Source organism: Microtus ochrogaster, chromosome 10, assembly GCF_000317375.1.
Source record: "Microtus ochrogaster isolate Prairie Vole_2 chromosome 10, MicOch1.0, whole genome shotgun sequence".
Taxonomy (NCBI): Eukaryota; Metazoa; Chordata; class Mammalia; order Rodentia; family Cricetidae; genus Microtus; species Microtus ochrogaster.
Window position 1 is genome coordinate 18,617,541 of NC_022016.1, and position 5,302 is coordinate 18,622,842.

A 5,302-nucleotide genomic window follows, 5' to 3' on the forward strand; every position below is an offset into this window, starting at 1 on the left:
TTATAAGTCCTAATACCTATATAACTTAAAGACTAAGACTTCATAATAGAATATTAAACAATCTTTAAACAACTGTGCAACAAATGAGGACAATGACCTCAAAATGTAAATAATGTATAAGTATCTTGATCAGAAGATCATATGCAATATGATAAACATATCCTAAAATTGTATCAATACATAAAATGTCTTAAGCAGAAGGAGAAGCATGCATGCATACAATATGACAAAATAACTTTGCAGAGGTATACAAATTTTGTAGATGAAAATAGAAACATATTCAATATAATTAGAGTTTGTATCAATGTACAAGAATCTATATCAATGTAAATCACCTAAATAATAGCTCACAAGTATTCACTCTATTACTCACTATTATTATTAGTGTGAGTAAGCTTACACCAATCTATTATTCTGTCCAATTTCCCTTTTTGTCAAAAAGATCCCTGAGCTTACATAATTCCCCCCATACCCTCAACCCTATAACAATTATAATCAACCCCTAAATGATGTCCCTAACCCTGAGCACAAACTTTGTTGGGAGAGGAGATGTCATCTTCTAGAATTACTTCCAGCTGTCATGGGGGTGATGTTCTTTCTATGGGATCCTGTGAAAGTAAAATGGTGTCTGGGATAATTGCAAAATTATTGTCTGGTATAATTGCAAATAGTCTCTGAGTATTCGGTAGGATTTTTCTGAATTTCCTATTTGGAGTTTTGGCCAGAACATTGCAAAAAAAGTGCACCATTCACTTTATTGAGTGAGATAACCCAGACCCAAAAAGAGAAATATGGTATGTACTCACTCATAAGTGGATTCTAGCGATAAATAAAGGACATTGAGCCTATAGTTCATGGTCTTAGAGAAGCTAAATAAGAAGCTGAACCCAAAGAAAAACATATATTTATCCTCCTGGATATTAGAAGTAGACAAGATCTCCAGGCAAAAGTTGGGAGCAGGGGGTTGGGGGTAAGTTGGGGGGAAGGAGAGATGGAGAGAGAGAAGGGAGAAGGGGAGGATTGGGGAGAGCTTGTGATAAAGGGATAACTGAGATGTAGAAAGGGTGGATATGGAAGCAGGGAAGAAGTTATCTTAACTAAGGGAGCCATTTTAGAGTTGGCAAGAGACTTGACTCTAGAGGGATTCCCAGGTGTCCAAGGGGATTTCCCCAGCTAGGTCCATAGGCAGGAGAGGAGAGGGTACCTGAACTGGCCTTCTCCCATAGCTACACTGATGAATATCTTGTATATCACTATAGAACCTTCATCTGGCAATGGATGGATATAGAGACAGAGACCCACAGTGGAGCACTAGACTGAGCTCCCAAGGTCCAAATGAGGAGCAGAAGGAGGGAGAACATGAGCAAGGAAGTCAGGACCCTAAGGGATGCATCCACCCACGGAGACAGTGGGACTGATCTAATGGGAGCTAACCAAGGCCAGCTGGACTGGGACTGAACAAGCATGTGATCAGACCAGACTCTGAATGTGGCTGACAATGAGGGCAGACTGAGAAGCCAGTGATAATGAGACCAGATTTTGATGCTACTGCATGTACTGGCTTTTTTGGGATCCTAGTCTGTTTGGATGCACACCTTCCTAGACCTGGATGGGGGGGGGCTTGGACTTCCCACAGGGCAGGGTACCCTACCTTCTCTTAGGACTAGAGAGTGGGGGGGAGCGGGAGTGGGGGGAGTGGGAGGGAAATGGGAGTATGGGAGGAAGTAGAAATTTTTAAGAAAGAAAGGAAGGAAGGAAGGAAGGAAGGAAGGAAGGAAGGAAGGAAGGAAGGAAGGAAGGAAGGAAGGAAAAGAAAAAAGTGCACCATTTCAGCTAACCAATTTGGACCCCTCTTGAGCAGCTGTTACCCAAAACAGGTCTTATAGTAGCACTACCAGAATCATGATGCCATATCAACGAGGTAGAGTTGTTGTTGTGGGGCCCCATCTTCTTCCTGAAAACTTCAAAGATTACTTCAGGAAAATTTGTTGTTCATTGTGGAAAACTTAAACATTATTTATACAAACATATATATTCAAAGAAAGGTAGTATAGAGACAAAACTAGGTATGGAGAAAAGTAATTTTTTTCTAAATTCTTTTATCTTTCTGTCTCACACTATGGATCCTGACATGAAACAGAAACTGTGAATTTTTTTTAACAACATGCTTGGGTTTAGAGAACAGCAGAGTCATTGTCCAACTCCAAAGCTAGCTTTGATTTTTAAGTGTGCCATGACTATTATTTATTTATTATTCAGAGATTTTTACCCTCAGATGACTTGTCCTCATAAGTAATAATTCTATTTGCTTGGTGATCCTATCTGGATAATTATCTTTTCCTCTTTAGGCATCTAGATGTCAAGGGTCTCTTGGCTTTCTGAAAATGAGTATTTTCCTGCAAAGGCAAGAACAGAACACTGCCTCAACCCTTATGAGGTTTTGTTACCACCTGATTGGTTGTCACCTCTGTGGATGAGTCGTTATTTCTCTTTCTAAAGTGATTTCTCTTTTTCAAACTGAATCTTTATTAATTTTGATGGTATTCATAACTTTTCTTCTCCTGTTGAAACAAGAGAAAAACCCCTTCCCCAATGTAGCACATCTCCTGGCTTTCATTGTGAGGTAAGCACATCCTTGAAATACATCATCTTATTTAATTCAGGAGTCTTTTCTATTATCCAATGTTTCTCTGCTGCTGTTGTTTCTTTCTCATTAGCGTTAAGAAAATTCAAGGTCAATAAAGCATTATGCAATCTATTTCTGGGAATATTTTCTAGCCCTTTCTGATGTAGGTGGGTCTTCTGTCTATTTGTTACTTTCATTGGTTAATAAAGAAACTGCCTTGGCTTTTTGATAGGGCAGAATTTAGATAGGTGGAGTAGACCAAACAGAATGCTGGGAGAAAGAAAACAGAGTCAAGTAGTCACCATGAAGCTCCGGCCCAAGATGGACGTAGGTTAGAATCTTCCCAGTAAGCCACTACCTCGTGGTGCTATACACATTAATAGAGCTGGGTTAATCAAGATGTGAGAGTTAGCCAGGCAGTGTTTAAATGAATACAATTTGTGGGCTGTTATTTCCAGGGCATAAGCTAGCCAGGTGGCTAGGATGCTAAAAAGAAATCTCACACTAGATCAAAATTGAGTATAATAAAAAGTTATTTATGTAGGGATGGACTCAGATTATAGTCCTCTGCACCAACAGGGAACAGGAACGCAATCACTCTGCTGGAAGAGAGGGCAACCATGCACTTTTCATCAGCATTTATACTACAAGAGGCCACACCTAAGTAAGTGGTAACTGAAAGGTTACTGGTAGTAGGAATTCCTACAGCACTGCATTGTTGGAGTACCAGAAGCCAGTGGCCTTGAATCTGACAAACAATAAGCTGTACAAATAACAGTTGCAAATAAAGCTGTTTGGACAAAAGAGTGTATACTACATCATACACTGAAGCTTCCAATGTCACTAGAAAGAAACAACAGGCAATGGAGGCAAGAAAGATGGAGGATCCAAGTGGGTTTTATTTGTTTGTTTGCTTGGTTGGTTTTGATTTTGGTATTTTGTTTGTTTTAATATTCTTATTTGAATGTTTTACTTTTACTTTTACTTTATTTTTGTCATTTCTTTTTGAGATTTCCTTTGCAGGAGATGCTACCAGGGTGAAGAAGACACTGGGATGTGGAGGGATTGGGAGATGAGTGTGGATTGGATACATGATGTGACATTTCCAAAGAATCAAAAATATATATATTTTAAAAAGTCAAGTATAAAAACTAAGAAATAGTAATTCACAAGTTTTTAAAAGACACAAATAAACATGAGTAGATCACTTTAAAATAGAAACAAAAGAAAGCTCTTGAGATTGCCGACCTGCTCCCATAGACTGTGAGATTCCCTCTGGGAGTTTCCTGACATCTACTTCGGTGTCTCCTGTTTCATCTTCCTTAGAAGTTGTCCTGGTGTGACAGGTCACTACTTCAGTATTTTCCTGATTTTATCCAAAGTTGACAGTTTGTTCTGAAGATTATTTTCAGTCTCTTCCTAGTAAGGATAGTTTTTACATGGGCCCACCTCAAAATTTTACAAATTGTGCCCAAAATAGACAAAAAGAAAAAGAAGGAGTTTAATCCAAAATTCCAGAAGTTTTTTAGTTTTTGGTTTTCAGCATTTAACTTCAGGTAGTAGGTATTTTTAGTGCAGTTTAGTAAAGATGCTACTAAAAGTTAACAGAAAAATTTATCTGACATTTCCAGTGGGACACCCACAACCATTCATAAATCTTTTATGGCTGAATTACTTATGAATCTGTAATACTCCTAAATTGGACGTGTAATATTTTCCCAACCTCAGGAGACAGCATCAGTCTCTAGGTTTTCTGTCAATGGGGCTATTACTAAGGGATAATGGTGTCTATCTGAAGATTCATGAAAATCGTGTAGACTTGGACAAGGCTTGGGTTTGCTTTTTTCGAATCTTCTGTTTGCCTGGAGATTCCTGAAGAGAGCACTCTTCCTGTGCTGCTTCCTGGTGAAAGTCATTATTGCGACACAATTTCTGTGATGTGCTGCCTTCCACTCGGAGGCAACCTCCAGTCGCATTCCACCCATGCATTCAGGATAGAGAAGCACAAGGATGGCATGTGCTCTTGACACCAGCAGCACCGCTCTCAAGTCAACAACACTAAATTTCCACCACACATTTCCAGGTCCATCTATTTACCTGTGAATGTTATAAACCTATAAACTTTATGAACACTATGAGTAGTATCAAAGTATGTATAGCTCCACATTTTCACTATTGAAACCTAACTGATGAACTTCTGGCATGGTAGTTTGAAATGAATACCCACCATAGACTCACATATTTGAATGCTTGACCCATGGAGAGTGGTGCTATTAAGAGGTGTGGCCTTGTTGGAGTAGGTATGGCTTTGTTGGAGGAACTTTGTCATTTGGGGATGGTCTTTGAGGTCTCATATATGCTGAAGCTATAGGCACTGTATCACATAGTCTTCTGCTGCCTGCTGATCAGGATATAGAACTCTTAACTCCTTCTCAAGCATCACAATGTCTGGATGTTGCCATTCTTCTTGCCATGGTGATAAGGGACTAAACCTCTGAAAGTGTAACCCAACCCTAATTAAATGTTTTCCTTTATAAGAGTTGTTGTAGTTTTGGTGTCTCTTCACAGCAATAAAAACCTTAAGACAAAATTTGGTAAAAAGAAACTAGGGTATTTCTGTGATAGGCGTAGAGACCATTCTTGTATATATTTGGTGAAGAATGTTGCTGCTTTTTG